This window comes from Dioscorea cayenensis, chromosome 7 (genome assembly GCF_009730915.1).
Source record: "Dioscorea cayenensis subsp. rotundata cultivar TDr96_F1 chromosome 7, TDr96_F1_v2_PseudoChromosome.rev07_lg8_w22 25.fasta, whole genome shotgun sequence".
NCBI classification, from domain to species: domain Eukaryota; kingdom Viridiplantae; phylum Streptophyta; class Magnoliopsida; order Dioscoreales; family Dioscoreaceae; genus Dioscorea; species Dioscorea cayenensis.
Genome location: NC_052477.1, coordinates 11,138,444 through 11,159,591, shown reverse-complemented (window position 1 = coordinate 11,159,591; position 21,148 = coordinate 11,138,444). Strand labels below are relative to the sequence as shown.

General features: G+C 36.9%; 1 protein-coding gene and 1 non-coding gene across 2 annotated transcripts in view; both read left to right on the top strand.

Annotated features, from left to right (window-relative positions):
- The window catches only part of LOC120265074 (putative laccase-9), a 51,549-nt gene that overhangs the window by 25,728 nt on the left and 4,673 nt on the right, over positions 1-21,148 (top strand). The gene's annotated exons all lie outside the window — the stretch shown is intronic.
- Positions 3,582-3,688, top strand: LOC120266204. Its single transcript, XR_005538046.1, has one exon. It is a non-coding gene; the product is annotated as a small nucleolar RNA R71 (small nucleolar RNA).

The following is a 21,148-nucleotide window of genomic DNA, read 5'->3' as shown; positions in this document are numbered from 1 at the left end:
GAGAGCACGAGTAAAGGAGGAAGTAAGGCAATCGATAAAGATGGGGTACTTTGGATAATGCTCCGCCTAGGACAATTGTTTCAAGTGCAAGAACCCTCTGTTATGCTTCCTAATCAATGCAATGGTGAGTGGTGGAAATCCTTAAATACATAGTCCCAAATCTAAGGTCAACTATGCCTAACTCTATACATGTCCGGGAGGAGAGATTAGATAACCTCTCAACCTCGCACTCGAATAGAGTTGCAATGAGCTCTAGGGATTCCAAGTGATAAATCTCTTCTTAATTATAGACCTAACCCTTTGGTCCAGGTGGAAGATCCCTAACCACAATTAAGCCCTAGATACTAAGATCACCTCAACGCTTCACTCCGTTGCACGCGCAACTAAGCCCCAACGGATGGTCATCCCTTAGACCATTCACTCTATTATGGCTGCAAAGAACTCGAGGAACGGAGGTAGAATCTATCACGCCGGAGGGGAAAGGGGACGCTCCTGTACCTCTCGACTCACCCTCTCAACCCTCTCCAACCTAGCTTTGTCTAAGGCTCGTGGTGTGTCACTCACTCACAAGGTTACCAACAAGAACTCTCAATCCTAGTGTCACTCTAGGGGAAATGTTCATACAATCAAGCATTCAAGGTTGGAACTCACAACAAACATCAATTAATTGAAAGCATAATAAAGAGATTCAATGAAACAAATACATCCTAGGGTTCACAAATACCAAAGTACCCACTAGGGATTTAGCTCTCCATGGAGCTAAGTACAATCAAAGGAATAGAATGTAAAAGCAATGAATCCATAGAGAAACCCCATCGATAGTCGTGTCGATGGTCTTGTGGAAAGTCCTCTACTCGTCGTCTAAGGATTCCCTTGTCCGGTATATGATATGCTTCGACGGAAGCTCCCCTACCAACCTTCTTCCTAAGGAATCACGATGTCGGAGCCGTAGAACCTCTCCAAAACCTTAGCCAATACCTCTCAAAACCCTAGCCGAAATCCTCTCTCAAGTTGGGGAAAGATGGAGAAAAGAATGCTGAAATCGGAGTTGAATCGGGCTTTAAATAGGGTCGGAATGGGCGACCACACGGGCTCGTGGATTTTACACACGCCCATGTGGAATTTCCACACGCGCTGTATAATTTCCACACGACCGTATGGATTCTCCGAATTCTGCTTTTTCTCGGCTTTCGTGAGCAAAGGCTTTGCTACAATACTTTTGCTGCAATGTTCTGCTACAGTACCTGTCCTAAAATACTTCCCGAGTCCATACTTTCATCGAGGTGACGCAAACAGGCACACGTTCATGTCGTGGATTGCTTTGCTTCTTTAATGACGGACAAGTTGGTGGAGATCTTGTTCTATGTGCATAAGTCGGAATGCTTGAGTGTGACTGCCCTTGTGCCCCTCCAAGTGATTATGCTAACTCAAATACGAAGAGGTTGGCACACACTCTAGCATCTCACACCCGACCTATGTCTTCCCGTTTGAACCTTAGCAAGATTTCCTCCAAAATTGGTGCATTATGATCCACATTGGTTTCTTTCCTTCATACTCGGCCTCACAACCCTACTTGCACGAAAATAACATAAAAACACACATATTAGTGTAAAAACCCGAGAAAAGTAATGCTCAACATAAGGAAAGAATGCTTCGCATTCATATCACACAAGCACTTATCAGTAATCTTTGTGGATAAGTGACACACTATGAGGATTAGACAAAACAAGGTTGGAGAGTATCGAGAGGGTGAGTCGAGAGATAGCGGAATGTGCCATTTTCCTTCTGATGTGATTTATCTTACCTCCACGTTCCAAGAGTTCTTTGTGTCATGACAGATTGAAGTGCTAAGAGACAAAGTCCGCTAGTGCTTTGTTGTGCAAGCAACAGAGTGAAGCGTTGAAGTAATTCTTAGTGCTGGGGCTTAATTATGACTAGGGGTCTTTCTCTTAGACCAAAAGGTTAGATCTATACTAGGGAATAGGGTTTATCAGTTGGAGTCCCTAGAGCTTATTGCAATCCTACACAGCATGAGGCATCGAGAGTATTCTTTTCCACCGGGGTATAGGGTAGGGTTAGTCATGGTTGACCTTAGGTTTGAGACCGTGTGTTTAAGGATTTTCACAGCTCATTAAACATCAGTTAGCAAACATAGTGAGTGGTCTTGCACTTGAAACAATAGTCCTAGGGAGAGCAATGTCTGGGTGCCCCACCTTCTATCGATTTCCACTCCTATCATTTCATTGCGTCTCTTTCTTATTTCCTTTATTTTTATTTACATTGATATTCACACTACTCTTGAAGCATCTTCACTATATTTAAATAGCAATTCTTGTGTTTCCAAGCACTATTCCCTATGGATATGACTACCCACTCACCAGGGTACTTTATTACTTCGACAACCCGTGCACTTGCAGTACACACATGCAAGGGGTGTGTCAGACATCAATCAAAGCTTGCAAAGTTACCAAAAATCATCGCCCAAGGATCAAAGGAACCTTGGCCTTGTCATCCAAATCTAAGATAAAAAAATCCACCGTAAAGATGAATAGGTCCACTTTTACTAAAACAGCTTTAATAATTCCCATTGGGTGACCAACTGACCGATTGGCGAGTTGCAAAGTCATCTTTGTAGGCTTAAGCTCACCAAGCCCTAACTTCTGGAAAATATTGTAGGGCATCAAATTAATGCTTGCCCCAAGATTAGTAAGTGCGTTCTCATCTATTACTCCCTAATAGTGCATGGGATTATGGAAACCTTGCTCAAAGTGACAGTAGCTACCTCCTCTAACTTCCTCTTGTTAGTCAACAACTCTTTGAGAAACTTAGCATAGCGAGGCATTTGAGCAAGGGCTTCACCAAATGGAACATTGATATGCAAGGTATTGAACATTTCAAGGAACTTTTAAAGTTCTCCTCATGTTGATCTTTCTTCATCTTAGCTAGATATGGTAACTTAGGTTGAAAGTCAGGAATGTTAGTCCTGTCCTTGGCTTGATCCTTCTCATTTTTCTCAACATCACCACCAAAGGATAAATCCTTAATGATAACATCTTGGGGTTTAGCATATGTATTCTCACACACTTGGGTTACAGGAGGTGTCAATTCCCTTTCACTTCTCAAAGTGACTGCCTTTAGAGACTCACAAGGATTGACCTCTATGTTGCTTGGAAAAGATCCCAAGGGTCGTTTAAAAAGTGTCTTGGCGATTTGAGCCACTTGGTGTTACAAATTTTGTAATGATGCTTGTTGATTCCGCATCAAATCTTCATACCTGTGAGACGGACATCATTTTCGTGAATATACCATGCTAATAAGGTTTTAAGACTTGGCCCCTTTCCTTCTTGAAGTGGTTGTCGAGGGGGTACAGGTTAAGCTTGTGATGGCTTGAACTGTCCTTCCCTTTTTGTGGTGCACCTCTTGAGGCCCAATGAGACTCATTGCTTGCCATTAATTCAAGTAGTTTCTTGGCATCGTCAGGGTACTTATTGCTAAGAGATCCACCCACTGCGGCATCAATTAGTTGACGAGTTGCATAGTTCAACCCATTGTAGATGATCTGAATCCGTATCCAAGAAGCAAAGCCATGATGAGGGCATCTTCGAAGAAGGTCCTTGAATCTCTCATAAGCTTCAAATAGTGTCTCTGACTCTCCTTGTTTGAATGCCAAAATTTCTTGCCTTAATTTCACCGCATTGCTAGGAGGAAAATACCTTCCTAAAAATTTTTCAACCATATCATTCCATGTTTTGATCGATCCTGGCTGTAAGGATGTGAGCCACCGATATGCTCCATCTCTCAAACTGAAAGGGAATAGACGTAGCCGGATCGCATCGTCAGTCACCCCGTTTATCTTGAAAGTAGAACAAATTTGAAGGAAACGGGAAAGATGATCATGGGCATCTTCATTTGCATGACCATTAAATTGGACTGAATTTTGGATCATGCCGATGGTGCTTGCCTTGATCTCAAAATTGTTTGTAGCGATGGATGGTGCTTTGATAAGTGCTTGTGTGATAAGAATATGAAGTGTTCTTTCCTTCTGTTGAGCATTACTTTTCTCGGATTTTAACTCTAATATGTGTGCATTTATGTTACTTTCATGCAGGTAGGGTTGTGAGACTGATTATGAGAGAAAGAAGCCAATGTGGGTCGTAATGCACCAATTTGGAGAAAATCTTGCTAAGGTTCAAACGCGAAGACATAGGTCGGGTTTGAGATGCGGGAATGTGTGCTAACCTCCTCGTATTCGAGTTAGCACAATTATTTGGAGGGGCACAAGGGCAGTCACATTCAAGCATTCCAACTTGTGCATATAGAACAAGATCTCCATCAACATGTCCGTTATTGAAGAAGCAAAGCGATCCACGACGTAAACGTGTGCCCTTTGCGTTACCTCGATGAAAACCATGGATTCGGGAGTATTTTGGGCCGTACTGTAGTAGAGTATTGTAGTAAAACTGTAGCAGCAATGTTCACAGCCGGCCGAGAAAACTAGGAAAACAGAGAATCCACACGGGCGTGTGGAAATTCCACACGCCCGTGTGAAAAATCCACAAGGGCACTCACACAGGCATGTGGATTCCCGATTCCAGCCCTTTAAAAGTTGATTTCAGCCCCGATTTCAGCATTCTTTTCTCCATCTTTTCCCCAACTTGAGAGAGAGTGGCGGCTAGGGTTTTGAGAGATATTGGCTAGGGCTTTAGAGAGGTTCTATGGCTTCGACATTACACACCGTTTGGAAGAAGATTAGTGGGAGAGCATTCATCAGCACCGATCCGGCGAGGTGTATCCTAGGCCGGACAAAGGGACCCTTGCGATGAGTAGAGGACTCTCCACAAGACCATCGCCACAACTAACAAGGGGGTTTTCTATGGATGCTTTGTTTTTACATTCGATTTCATTGATTGTATCTAGTTCCATGGAGAGCTAAACCCCTAGTTGGTACTTGGGTATTCGTGAACCCTAGGATGTATTCGTTTCATTAAATCTCTTTATTATGCTTCCAATTAATTGATGTTTATTGTGAGTTCCAATCTTGTATGTTTGATTGTATGAATACTCCCCTAGAGTGACACTAGGGTTGAGAGTTTTTGTTGGTAACCCTTCTGAGTGAGTGACACATCATGAGAGTTAGACAAAGCTAGATTGGAGAGGGTTGAGAGGGTGAGTCAAGAGGTAGCGGAGTGTCCCCTTTCCCCTCCGGTGTGATCTATCCTACCTCTATGTTCCAAGAGTTCTTTGCGGCCATAGTAGAGTGAATGGGATAAGGGATGACCTTCCACTGGGGCTTAGTTGTGAGTGCAATGGAGTGAAGCATTGAGCTGATTTTAGCACCTAGGGCTTAATTGTGGCTAGGGATCTTCCACCTGGAGCAAAGGGTTAGGTCTATACATAGGAATAGGGTTTATCACTTGGAATCCCTAGAGCTCATTGCAATTCTATACGAGTGCAAGGTTGAGAGGTTATTTAATCCCTCCTCCGGGACATGTATAGAGTTAGGCATGGTTGACCTTAGATTTGGGATCATGTAATTAAGGATTTCCATGACTCATAGTTGCATCAATTAGGAAGTATAATAGAGGGTTCTTGCACTTGAAATGATTGTCCTAGGCGGATTAATATCCGGGTACCCAATCTTTATCGATTGCCTTACCTTCTCCTTTACTTGTGCTCTTTATCTTGTTGCTTTTATTTTGTTATTTCATATTTTATCACACATATCACTATTCATCTTCTACATTAGTTAAGAAACAACTTAAGTGTCTTTATTCCCTACTCTCTCTGGATACGATACCCACTCATCTGGGATTATTACTTCGACACCCGTGCACTTGCGGTTTACACGCATATTTGGACGTGTCATGCTTGCACACTAAATTCTTCTCCTATGAACTGTGGCTTTTCATACTCAGATAAAGTACGTCTTTCTTCGGCCATGATTACAGATTCTGTGTCCTCAATTTTAATGTTTCTTTCACTAGTGCTTTCACCCACTTCTCTAAGTCTTCGACCCAAGGTTCTATCAATTTCACTGTCTTGTGCAACTAAATTTGATGGATTTGCTCGTGTCATGCACAGTACCTTGCAAAGTCAATAAAGATAAATAAAGTTAAGCTTAAAAAGAATTAAGACAAATGAAAAGAAGAAATAGAAGAAAATAAAAATGGTTAGAGTAATAAGCTAGAAATTTCCTAGAATTCCTTATGTTCCCCAGCAACGGCGCCAAAAAACTTGATTGCTTGCCCGCAAGTGTACGGGATCTCCAAGTAATACCCTATGAGTGCACAGGGGTCATATTCCACGGGGCCAAGGAAGTATTATTACTCACTCTTCATCTATTATCTAGCCTACAATCTATAGTAAGAAGAAAAAATAAAACAAAATAAACTAACCTAAGCTAATCCTATGGCCGGGTAACTAGCACACTGATGTAAACAAACAAGGGAGTATCAAGCATGAGAAGGGAGTGTTTGGACAAGGAATCCACCTAGGGTTGTCAGTAAGTCCCAAACTAGGATGGTTTAATGATGCATTGATGATAGTTGAGACCTAGAGACCTCGTGAGTAGATTAGCCCCAATTTCTCGGTTACTAACTTCTAATCCCATACGAATGTCAATCAGAATCTCTTCCGGATCAACACACCTATGATCGCATTAAGTTCTAGGAGTTTCCCTAATAGGACTAAACCTACTATCCTTCAGCTTAAACCTAGCAATGGAGGGCTACCAACACCCGATCTCTCGGCGTATAGGCACAAGTATCCCCTTTCAATCTCTCCTAGATCTAGTACACGTGAGTAGGTCACATCTACGCATACAACTCATGATAGAATTATGGATTTCTCCATACATGTAATTCTAAGCATCAAAGCATGAAAGATTGAATCTCAAACAACCATCAAATTAAATGAAGAACAACATCCCAAGTTCATACACAAGATTAACCCTAGGGTTCATCCAAATCCAAACACAACAATAAGTTAATCCCTCATGATATGGGACACTTATACAATATACAAGAAGACAAAAACATAAAAGAAGTAATGAAAACCCTCTCTAGGTCATGATCTCCTTGAATGGATGAAGCATTGAATTGTGATGCAATGATGGCTTAGATCTTCACTCCAACTCCTTCTCCTTTGCTCCTCTCCCTCTTGGTGATGATGTGCACTCATTTCCCACAAGGAACGTCGTCGGAAGATGGCCGGAAGGCCTCAAGAATGTGTGGTGGCGGCGGCCCAAGAGGCCAAGAAGAAGTCCCCCCTCATTTGCCCAAGAAATAAGGATTTATACCCCCAAAATGGCCTCCATACAGGTAGTATACTAACTCAATGAGGACCTCATTGAGGTGGTATATTGGCTCAATGAGGACCTCATTGAGGCCGTTTGGGGTAGGCAAAAGTGCACACAAGCTATCATAACAGCATCCATACTGGCTCAATGAGTACCTCATTGAGCTAGTATGCCTTCAAACAAACTATCATCTTCTATGGCTATTTGGGCTCGACACGGTCTGCGCATGAGTGTGTATAGACCATGTCATGTTGAGCGAAAATTGAGTGAAATGGAGTGTCTCTGCCTGGAAACTTCAGTGGAATGGACATGGTCGTATCTTGACTGTGCAATGATGTGACACAATCGTGTCAGGAGCACCCAGCATGTGTCACCTATTCTTCAATAAAATCACCTTTGGCCTGGGTTTTTCAGGGGCATAGACATGATGGTGTCCTGACCATGTCAGGCTTGGAAGTGTCCTTCTACACAGACTTCTTGCTAGATCAACATCAGGCTAAGAACTTCAGAGGGTATGACAAGAGCATGTCCAGCCCGTGTCACTCTTGAGTACATGAACTCCTTTTGAATATTTTCTTGTTTTCTTCCCATTTCACCCCAAATCATATTGAGCCCCCTATTCTTGCACATATAACACAAATACCCATAATATCACTGATCATGTATAAAATTAAACTTGAGAACAAGCAAAATGATAAATTTAGGGCATGAAAATATGTATACAAAGTGCACTCATCTTAAATCTCTTGCGAAAGATACATGCATGATTTACTTGCTTTATAATGTTCCATCCATGCATGCATGCTTGCTTTACTTGCTTTATAATGCTCTTCTATGCCCTAGACTATTTCGCGATAAGGCACCCCATGCTCTTATCCTCCCTCAATTGCACAGGCATACTATAGTGTGCTCTAATTTATTTTCAACAAAGCATGCCACGTGATCCTACTTGCCCAGCACACTCCTATAGGTATATTAATCACGCCTGTGCTTAGTTAAAAATCCATGTTTTGACTTGCATACTAATCTTTTATTGAAGATTATGTCAAGGAAGAAGACACTGACATCTGGGCCCGCTCACGTGTTGCCCTGATAGGTGCCGAGTTTAGTAATTCTCTCTCTCTCTCTCTCTCTCTCTAATTTTTTTCTTGTCTTTTATTTTCCTTTAGAATTAAACTTTAACCAAATTTTAATGCAGCTAGATATTAAGGATTCAATAAGTATCGAAAGCTATACCAGTATCTTTGGATTCGACTACCTATCCCTTTCGGGTACACTTTAGTACTTGTTCGACCTGTGCACTTGCGGATACGTAAGGAGCGTATCATTTATTCAATAGTAAGGCTTAGGGAAAGAAAGGGGATGAATCTCCAGGTCTTTGGAGATAAATCAAGAGGGAGAAGCAGTCCACCTAGCTTGGATTAGAGAAATTGGAGCCGTCAAAGGTTGTCCTGGTGGCGTTTGTCGAAGGTCCTTGGGCATTCTAAGACAATAACCTTTTAGCACAATTGAGAAGGGGTTTTTCGTGTCTTCTTTATTTCTTGTTGCATCTTGTTGTTCAGAATTTTGCTCTCCTCTAATGGAGAGCTAATTTTGTAGATGTTTGGTTGTAAATGAACTCTAGGGTTTATTCTATTTTGACATTGATATTAGATCTTTATACTTTAATTATTTCTTAATTGCAATCCATATTATTTGATTCCAATTGCGTGCTTTCAATGTCTCTAATACTATCTAGGTGAAAGCCCTAGATTTCTTGTATGATGTGCTTTGTGGCGAGTAGAAATACCCACCTCGCATAGACAAGCCGTGATTGGAGGGGATTGTGAGTAAGACTAGAAATGGAGTACTTTAGAGTTAAAAGTTCTCCTCCCTCAATCCTCTTGAGTGAATTAACAAGTAATTCCATGCTCTTTGCAATCATAGGGAATAGATTTTTTTGGAGAAATCACATTTCTATTCTATATGAGATTAGGGACGATTTCTTTGTAAGAATGATTGTCTACTTGTGAATTCTTGTTAATGTTAGGATTATGCCCTCGAATACAATGAGGATACTTGTATTAAGGATTTTCATTTGTATTATACATTCTTATTATTATTAATAGGCATTCATTTTGATGTTCACATAAATCTTGTGATGGCATTTTAATTAATTTTGAACATCATAATTCATGTGTATTAAGTTAAGCCTTCTACTCTTTGTGGAATAAAGAGGAGGGCACTAGAAGGGGTTTGGTACTTATACACTTAAATAGTTCATAAATCAGAGAATCTTTAATTGGGCATTAATGGTTCATAAGGATTTGTATGACATATACTTTGACAAAGAGTGCTAGTTGAACACTATGGAATAGTGGGAGCATATGTCATAAATACATCAATGGGATTGGTGTATTGGAACATGACTCACAACAATCCAATCACATGGGTTTTAGTCTTGAACAGTCAATGATTGGGATTGTTTGTTATGATCATATGAGTGGACCTTAGACCTAAGGAGTCATGATTACATTGTACTAGTGATGTCTAGTCTGTTACTAGAGTTGTTAGGCTCAGTTTAACTTTTGGTAGGGTCGACCTCAAAGTGCGACTATGTTTGGTAAGTAGCAATTGTGAGTGATCACCAAGAAGTAATTCGTTCTCTCAGAAGTAAATGAGTTAGTATCCTATGCGATTATAAGTATGTGAGATTAGAAAACCTTGGCCATGATAGTCAAACTAATCATGCGGGACACGATGGTAATTAAAATCTCTACTAAGGTTATTAGCATACGATTGAGTTCAGTGAGTTTGATAATTACCATGGCTCTCACTTAGTTGGGATACAAGAATGAAGGGTTTACACACATATGGTAATCATAATTAGAAAGTTTCATAATGATCTACTCATTCATTTTCAATTGGATTATGACATGGGCCATGAAGCTGGCTAGGTTTCACCCATTGGTATCCTCCCATTGCCATTCAGAATGAATCTAGAGAGTCACACTTAAAGGGATAAAGAATTAGTCTCATTTTGAGTGTGGAGGTAAAATTGTCAATTTACAATTTTATTTCATAGGATGAGTGAAATTGTAAATTGGTCAAAGGTTTTTGTCTTAAGTTTAAATTTTGATTTAAATTCGATGTAGTAGAATAGTTAATCAAAATTATAAGGGCTTAAAGACAAAAGTGGTTTAGTTACATTAGGACTCATATTTCTAATAGATTTCTATGATAATATTTATCATAATATGAAGGTTCATATTTTTAATAGGACTTCATGATTAAATAATGTTTGTCATGTATTATAAAGGCTCTATAAATATGACTCCTCTCTAACCCTAGAGGCATGAGAAAAATCCCCAAGTTCTCTCTTCCTTTCTAACACTAGCCACTATTTGGAGAAGAAGAGGAGATTGTTTCTCAATTTCGGTGTGTGATCCAGAGGCGTGGGACTTTCGTTAGACACTAGGAGATCAACAATAATTTGATGGACAAATATGATACATCAAAAGAATGGTTTTCAAACATCAAGAGGTAATTTTCTAGGCCTTTAAATTAAAATAGAGTATTCATTAAAACAATTAGATCATATCACAATTTTATTATATATCCTAACAGTTAATTCACATTGAGATTTCATAAAGTGCAATGCAGTTGAGGGGTGTCTATATTAGCACTGTACTGAATTAGTTACTATTCATCTTTGCAAGAGGGGTTAAGTATATTGTCAGATTTCTCTCGTTTCAAATAGTATTGCTATACTTATGCAACTTTTGTCCTAGACTTATAAAACCCTAAAGGGACTTGAAGCCAGAGCATCTTGTTTCCTTTTGATTCTCAACAGATTTCATTCTTGTATTCTTGCTTTTTATTCTCTTTCATCTTAGTTTATTCGTACACATCACAACTTTTGGTTAGGTTAGTTTTTGGAGTTAGGATTAGTAATAGTACTCTTGATTTTTCAGGTGGATCGATACCCTGCCTCTGTACACACTTTACTACTTAATCGGTGTGTACGCTTGCACTTCACCTTTATCACTTAGAAATAGGGTGCATGGTGTCGAACTCTCGGATTAGGGTTAAACCTAATAGAAGGATACAAGGGACGCTTTAATGAAATCATAGGAAATTGTCATTATTATATTGGATTAGGGTTTGATTGCCATTAGCAAGCAGTTAAACTACTTTATGAGTCTCCACAGGCGAAGTATACTTAATTACTTAGCCAATATAGGGAATTCACTACAAGATACTCTCAAAGGGATTTGTCTAAGGTACCATGTCTTTATTTTGATTTCATCCTAGCTAGATTGACCATCTTAGTCATTTGATTCTTACTTTCTTAATTTAGGGTTTAGGAACCATCACTATATTGTGTTGGCTAGGTAATTGAGGATCAAATAGTACTAGGAATGCTAGTACCTGTAGATCCAACTACCCTAATCCTAGGGAACACTTTACTTCTTGGGCTATCGATATAGTTAGGGATTTCAACAAGATCTTCAGAAAAGAAATTATTAGGTTTTAAAATAATTAAAAAAATAAAAACACTATGACATCAATTAAATCAACCAAATTATTATTCAATTTTGACCACCTTATAATAGAGTAGTTGGTATGCCATTCTCCTCACAACTCAATCACATTAAGGGTGTATTTGGTTTGCAAAATGGAATTGAGAGGAATGGGATTAAGGAGAATGAGATTAAGGAGAATGAAAATGAGGCAAATAAGAATATTAATAAAATTATGTTTGGTTGGAGGGAATGGGAGTGGGGAATGGAAAAATATATGTAAGAGTATTGTAGTTAAATTACATTTTTTATCCTTGCTATAAATAAATAATATCGTATGAGATAATGGATGATGTTTAATTATAATTAAGTATTTCAATTAAATAATTCTGATCCTTTTTAATTATTACATTTAAATATTTAAATAAAATAGTTCGTGTAAATTTTTTAATTAAATAATTCACTTTCATTATCTTCTTCAATTTATTTCAATAATATTTAAAGGAGAGAGTGAAAAAATAAGACAGACAAGTAGTAAAGATTAAGAGCAAAACTGTAATTTGATAGTTAAAAAATTAGATTTCTGCCAATTTTGGTGGGTGATATGCAAGCATGAGAAGGAATTCTATTTCTTCATAAAAACAATGTAGACTTTTTTGCTGGGTACCAAACAAAGGTTAACAACGGAAAGTAAAAATATTACCATGCTAATAGTTGTTATTCCCAAAATCCAAATGCACTCTTAGGGTTTAAATCCTACATGTGTCTTGTTCGTATTTCTTGAAATTATAAAAAAAAAATTGCATTTTGGCTTAAAGATAGACTTAAATTATTACACTAGTGAATGTTAAAACAATAAAAAAGAAAAATATAACAGTGAGATGAGTTTAACAAGCTACTAAATAGTATAAATTAATTTCTTTTCTCAAAGTGAAATTATAAATAGACCAAAATCAACTCAATATGCACATGAATTAGCTAATTTTAAAATTCATAAATTTTATAATTATTTGTTTGAAAACAGCAGTAAATATAAAAGAACAAAAAAACAGTAGTAGAAGAAGATCGTAATACCTCTGACCATTTGTGCTTGAGCAAGTCCCAATTAACCATCTAAAATTTGTACAGACAATTGTTTATGGGTAGGAAACTTCTACTTGTTCTTCTTCTAAAAACTAATTGGTGATTTTGATGGAAACAAAAGCCCTTATATAGACAAGACTAGGGACCCTCTTTTATAACTCCCAAAACCTTTAGACTACCCTCATCATTCCCTCCATCAAAGAAAAATAATGTGGCTTTAATTTGTAACTCATTCACAATTAAGGATAATTGTCTATCTCCATAAAATGGCAACTCAAGAGCCAAGAAATGTGAACCACCTTTAAGGAAGGCTAAAAGTTTTTTTTCCTTACATTCTACCACTTAGTTAACATATTAACTTTATGAGATAGACAAAACTAGAATGGCCAAAATTAACTCATTAAACATGAATATATATATATATATATATATATATATGAACTCCATCATGATTTATTGCATACAAACCATGGTGGTATTACCCTTGAAAGCGAGACCTTCTTTCCATGTGTCAATATGCGTAACAACCCTAAATAGAGTTCTCAGAAATAAACTTTATAAATAACTAGCAAAAGTCATTCGGTCCATTTTAATATCCCTAATAGATGTAATATATTCATAAATTTATGCACAAAATTTAAAACAGAATAAATATTCACATAACAACACAAGAAAAATTACACTTTAAATAGGCGTATATGACCCTAGAACTATTTTACTAGTTGTGGGCCACTCCCAAAAGATTTAATTTTTTTTTAATTTCCGTGTGTTAGCCAATTATGTTTTAACATTATTATATTTTAATTTAATTTTTAGTTTGAAAACCCTAATCTCCTCTTTTTTTGTTTTTTTCTCTCCTTGGTTGTGTGTGGTGTCGGTGGCGAGAACGGAGAAAAGCTTCATCATCAAGGGTTTTGTGTCACTTTTGTTATTGATGTAAGCAAGTTATGGAATTTTCATTGTTATTTTCTAAATCTTGATCGTTAATGTTGAATGTATGATTGATGGGTTAGCTTCTTGTTTATGTATAGAGATTAAGTTTAATTTTTGTTGTCTTAATTGAATCTTAGATTCCACTGTATTTTTTTTTCGATTTCCTATCCTTGACTCAGTGTTTAGGGATTTCTCTAAGGTGGTGTCAGGCGCATGTATGCATGATGGTTGTTTTCAAAATCTTGATCTGTTTTTGAAAACCTTGATCTGTTGTATAGGGATTGAGTTAATGTGTGAAATTTCTATAAGCTTGTATGTTTAGGTCAACGTATTTTATCTCCTATTTGTCAACTCAGCTTGAAGAAATTGGAAAAGGAATGGTTTATTTTCTTTTTGGAAAATTTAGTTAAATAGCCATTAGAGTTGCTGTTGAGTGGAAGGTGATCATAGCATTGCTTTTAATGCAAAAAGTGTTCATTTTTGCAGATGTGTATATATATATATATATATATATATATATGTTTGATGGATGGAGGAAAATTGGTTCAGGTTCTGCCATCCATTTATCAATATATATATTTATATATGTTTGATGGATGGAGCCAAATTCGTTTCAAGTTTTGCCGACCACTTAGCAATATATATATATATATGTTTTTTAATTGTGGGATGTTTAAGTATTGTGCTTGTTAATGTGTGAATTTATTTCACTGTGTATTCTTGTGTAAGTTTAGCATATTTAGTGTCTTAAAGCATTGGTAATTGATAATCAAGGGTCATTGTATGTATTTAAGTTTTGGAATCTAAGTCAAGATGTAATGTTTGTGTTTTAGGACCTTTGTTTCGAATTGTGATTTTAGTGTCTAAGAGGAGTCTATAACTCGGAGATTTCTCCAGGTAAGTAAATCACCTATAAATATTAATACATGTATGCATTTTTGACACTTACTAAATTTTTAGTTAAATTATTTATTTTATTATTTTTTAATTACTTTGTTATTTTATTAGTAAATTATTTTTTTATTAACATAAATTAAGGAATTATTTTTTGATTAATTTCTGAGTATTATTTATTTTATTTTTGGAGTTAATCCATAATTTGCTAATTTCTAGTTTATTTTATAATTATATTGTTTATTTTGGTTAATTATGGGCTTGTTCTGCATTATCAAAGGAAACAAGATTCTAACAATCATGTTCTTTTCTGAATTATTTAATAATTTAATTATTTCTTAAAGTTTTATATATTATGTTTTACTCAATTAGCTAACTATTTCTTTAAGTTCTAAGTTATTTGTATTTTTCTATAATATTTTTGGGCGTTTAATTATTGTTCAAATATGATTGAAAATATTTGATTATTTTGATATAAAAAGAGGATCATATAAATACTGAAATTTTTGCTTGGCAGATTTCTTTGTACTTTTTTGCTCTTGACTTGGATAGTTTGTTGTTTTGTGGACATGGAGTATTTTGATATAGAAAATTAGTCCCCAATTAACTATGCATTAACCCTATCACTGGGGGTTAAACATTGTCCGTGTCGATGTGTACTTCTGACATAAAAACTATAGTTTCACATCGTTTTGTCGATGAAGAATAACGGCCTCTGATATTCTAGCTCGGGTCACTGAGGATAAACAAATGAATTTTAAAATTCGACTCGGGTCACCGAGTTTAAACAAATGAATTCTGATGTTTTGTTTTGGCAATAGTTATTTGGGTGACTTATATGTTTGTTCTTTTGATAAATTATATCTGTTTTGAAATATTCTAATTTCTAGGTTTTATTCTAATATTTATTGTGCAATGTCACATCTGAGTATGTTTTTTGAAATTATTGAATTTTATGTGATCCAGATATTTTTAGTTGGTTGCTATGATGTCAAGCTCATTAAGTTGTTCTCTTACCCTTTCAGATAAGGAGTAGGGTTGAGTGGTGGACAGCTTAATGGGGTTGTTGAGCAAGCCGATGTCTAGTTGTTAACGAGTTATCAAACTCCCTTTCTTGTGGACTTAGACCTTCTTGTTTTTATGTTTGATTGTTATGTCAGGCATTGATATTTGACTTCATTGTATTTCGAACATTGTGGCTTTCCTTTGCTTTAAAAATTTGGTATCTCTGTTAGATGTTGTTGTTCTAGTGTGAGACAGGTATTGAGGCCTTGCATGCCTACTTGGTTACAGCCTTGTAGGTATGCGGTCATTTGTTGGCGCACTGGGTCCGCTGAGGCTGGTTCGGGCGTGATACTAGTAAATCTTTAGTCATAGGATCCACTATCATCAAGTTTGTATTGGTGCGCTCAATAAACACGACATTATTTTTTTATGCTATCTCTCACACTCAAATACTCAAAGTTGTTATGCTTACTTTTATTCCTACTATTATTGTATTTGAAAAAGAATACTGTAGTGGTATTATCACAAAGGATCTTTATTGATCCTTGAATAGTATTGACAACTTTAAGTCCATCAATTAAGTTCTTTTCAACCAAATGGCTTGTTTTGTCGCTTCATAGGATGTAATAAATTCTGCCTCTACAGTAGAAGTAGTAATAACTATTTGTTTAACACTCATCCAAGATATAACTCCTTGATAAGTGCTAGTTAGATCATATTTTTTTTCAATATCATTCACATTGCATTTATCATAGAATTTTATTTTTTTTAGCATCACATTAGTACAAAATTTCAATCTTTTGTTCACCACGGCCTTTATTTCTAGTTTAGGGGAAAAAAAAGCAAATACATGAGCACTTTTGAAGTAAAACAGGCCAAGTTGTTGAATCAGAACTTCACAACGGCTCACAACAGGTGTGGTGACAAGTTATAACATCCGTTGTCTACACTTACCACCATCGTTATGAAGCCGTGGCAGCGTAAAACCATTGGAAGCAACATTCATCGAGCTCACAATGGCCATTGTGAAAACTCAGAACGCTAGTGATTTAGTCACATAACGCCCAGAGACCGTGCTAGGACTCGACTTAAAGACCAAGCAACAACTTACATACCACGGGTATCACAACGCCCGTGGTGAGGCCGTGGCTGACCCAATTCTATATAAACCCTGGATTTCTATGAAATCTGGAGATTCTTTTAACGACGAAAGTAAGGCGGCCGGAGCTCTAGAGATCTGAGTGGCTGGAGATGGGGTTCTTCCATATTCCAATAGATTTCAGTGAGGTTTCTCAAGGATAATCCAACGATCATGATTAGAGGAAGGCGCGAGTGATAGGCACCATTTTATTAATCTTGGTATCTTCTCATCCTCAACCTTGGCGGGCCTATTGGAGGGAGTTAGTTTAGGAATTCTTTTGAAAGCTTATTTATTCTTTGGTCTTATGGTTTTCTCTTGATTAAATTGTTTATTTTATGATCCATAATAACCTAATTCGAGGGGAATTGTATGTCTAGGTCCCTTGATTATCATTGCATGCTTACTTGAATGATATTCTTGTTAATGTGGATGTGGAAGCTATGTCCCCACATTAGGAGACCCATGCTTTGTTAGATCTATGCATGCTATATAAGTTTAGGTATTAATAGATCTTTGGATTAGGGATTGATTACCCTTTAGGCTTAGGGTTTGATTGATCCTTTTTCGTGGAATTCCTACACTTAAGGAAACATACGAGGCTAGGGTAGAAGTGATTCCATCTTAAGTTCCTAGTGATTTAGACCTAGTTGCCAAGAGATTGAAACTAATAGGCCTTTGAATTCCTTTAGTCCAATTCGAGAACACGATTGTCACACTAAATGCCTACCATAAGTAATAATCAAGATAACCATCATAAAATCCATTAACTCCTTCCAATTGTTCTTAATGGTTCTTCAATTGTATTGTATAAAAGATTGTAGAAGTAGATTAAAGAAAGAAAGTAAACTGTTAAGCTATTGATTAAGTGAAAAGGAAGTAATATGAGCCTCTCGCCATTCCTGGGAAATACAACCCTTGTGCTCACACACGAGGTATTATTTGACAACCAGTATACTTGCGGTATTAACGAACCAATTACTTTCATATTTATATTTGCATATTTTCACACACAATAAAGTGTCCGCCACTCCAACGAGAAGAAAAATATATTTAGCAGTAGATTTTCTACTGTCTACAAAACTGATAAAATTTGAATTTAAATAACTGGACACTTCTAAATTATCTTTATGCCTGAAAGTCAACATATAGTCCTTAATAATTTGCAAATACCGTATTACCTTTTTTATAGGTATCCAATGTTGGAAACTAGGATAACTCTGAAAGTGGCCCTATAATCTAACTGCCAAACATATATCATGATGGGTGCAAATTTGGGCATACATTAAGCTACCCATTATAGATGTATAAGTTATACCTTTCATCTGTTCTTGCTCCAATGCATTTTGAGATGACTGACCATTGTGAAATTTATGACTTGGGATTATAGGAGCTATAGATGGTTTACAATTTTCATATTAAACCTATCTAAAACTCTTTCAATATAAGCCTCTTAAGGCAATCTTAAGATTCTTAATTTTGCCGTCTCTATGAATCTCTAAGCCAAAGGCATAGGAAGCTTCACGCAAATTCTTCATTTCAAGTTTTTGACAAAGAAATTGTTTAGTATTAAATAGCAAATCATATTTCCTTGGGAGTTCATTGTCAATCCGGGTAGAAGAAGTTTGAGGGAGTTTCTAAGTTTTATTTAATGTTTTCTTTTTCTCTCCTATATTGGATTGTTGTTACACAATAATGGGGAACTACTTTGTTAGTTGTTTGGGCATGGGCTTTTGAGACTTGGATGTAAATTCTCTCAAACTTCTTTATTGCAACACTTGAATTGAGACTCAATTGTGTGTTTTATTTTTTCTTGATTTCTATCATTGAGAAAGTCAAGAAATCTGTGTATGATTCACGTGAGTGGTTCACCCTGCGTGGGTAGAGCATAATTGAAGAGAATCGTGAGTTCATCTAGAGATAGGGCACTTTGGGATCGTTTGGCGATCCCCACACTTGTTCTCTATATGGGATTAAGGTTGACTATCTTGTGAATGGAATTAGCTGATGTGAGAACTCGTGTTGATTTCTTGATAGATTCACAAAATGTTAATACAATTATAGGGAAGTTTATTGATGAGTACATTTTATATAGATAATTTGTATACCCTATTGCATGATTCTCTTATCCTTTTTGTATTCTTTTATTATAAATCGATGCTTCTTGGGGTATATTTGTTAAATGATGCCGATAATAAGGTCTTGTTTTGAAAGGAATGAATAAAGATGAATTCTGGCGTGAAACGGAGTTGGATTGCACTTTTCAGAACAAGCTCGTTCGGGAAGCATGCCCATGCTTACGACCTTGCACTTTTCAGGACTTAGAGAAATTCAGCTCAATTGAGGAAACACACCCGTGCTTATGCCCGTGTACTTCACTAGAACTTGAGTAAACTAAAGAACACGATTTCACTACCCCTAGCACCATCATATTCTTGAAGCACGAGTAGGAAGCACAGTCGTGCTTATACTAGTGCACTTTATTGGGATTTTCACAGGCAAAAGAGCACTGTTCTAGGACTCCTAGCACCAGCATGCTCTTCAAGCATGGGCAACAAGCACGGGCATGCTTACACCCATGTACTTTTCAGGATGGGCTGTAATCATGCCAAAACAAGTTCCAAGACACCCAGAAGAAATCCTGCTCAAGAGCACCTAGAGCACTGTACTTGCATTGGGAAAGATATTTTTAAGCCCTAAAGTTAGGTTTTGAAATGATCTTCTCTCTCTTCTTTGGAAACTATGGCTAGGGCAGAGATAGACACCATTCAAGGTTGGATCTAAGTGGGTAGATCATCGTGGAAATGGAGGAATGCCGGCAACAACATTATAGATTGCAATCTGACAAGGATTGTGAAGCAAGAAGGGAGTTTTATGGATATCATTTTTTTCTCTTATTGATTTTCGTTGATGTATTGTAGAACCATGAAGGGTTAGCCGTCATTCTATGCCCCGGATTATAAACCTCGACTTGTGATGTATTGACTTAGTTGCTTTAGTTATTGAGTTTTCTTGTGATCTCCCTTATTTTTTATCTTGATTGTTCATCTTTGTGTTAATTGCCTTGATGTTTGTATGTTGCAAAACTCAACATTGGAATTGATGCTATCTGCGTGAGCATTGATGTGGCTTCCATGTTCCCCGTAGTTGCAATTGTAGTTAAGAAACATATTAACCTTAGTTGGGTATCTTCTGTCTAGATAGTTATTGAATGATCCATTTAGCTAGGGCACACATTAGGAAAAGGTTGAATACGCTCCGAGTCTTGAGGGAGGTCGTACATTGTCAAACCATCCGTAGGTGGTCACTACGGTCCAAGGAGATATACATGTAATTATTTCCTAGTCATTGTATTTATTGAGGGGATTAATTTGGGGCAGTATCCTTTCCACTGCTGTCTTTTCAACCCAAACTTTGTCTCTCTTTTTTCTTTATCTCTGAATTTCTTTAATTGCTTTAACTAGTTTTCATCTGATCACTTGATTCTGTTAGATATTAGAAATAAAGCAAGTATCGAGAGCTATACCAGTCCCTGAGAATTCAATTACCCGACCCATTCGGGTACACTTTACTACTTGTATGACCCGTGCACTTGTGGATACGCAAAGGGCGTATCATTTATATCATCTCCGTATGGGCCTAGGTTCTATTCACCTTGAGAAAGGGGATAGTACATTGTAAGATTTTCTCGGTCTAATCTGTATTGCATGTTTGTATTACATCTTCGTTTAGTTTTACTATCAGTCATAGGGAGAGTTTATACCCTGACACATCTTGTATCATGCTTGGTTTATCCTTAGGAGCCAGTGTCACTAGTTGAGTTCTTATGTTCTTAGTTTCTTGTTGTTTTCATTTGATAACCACTTTGATTATGCTAGATAATTGGGTAACAGTTAATACTATATATAGTACTTCCATGTTTCTCGTAGTTCTATACCTCTGCTTTCATGCACGCTATATTACTTGATTAGCAAGTGCACATGTATTAATGGTGATATTAGTCCTCGATCATTAGTTGTCTATTGACTGGTTTATTTGTTCTTGTGTTGTTTGTGGTGTTTTTGTTTATTTCCTGTTATGTTTGTCCTAAGTTCTCCTTTCTTTTCCACTGCTAGTCTGCTAGTGAATGTTTTGCCTATATTTGAGTCTTCCGTCGTGTTTCTATTAGTTTCTTAGCTCTTTATTTCATTCGAGTCATAGTCATGGTCTTGTATTTGATATTTTTTTTAAGAAATTATGATTTCTTCACCTTATTAAAAAAGGAAAAAAGATATGAGTTTTTTTTTGGCATGCAAT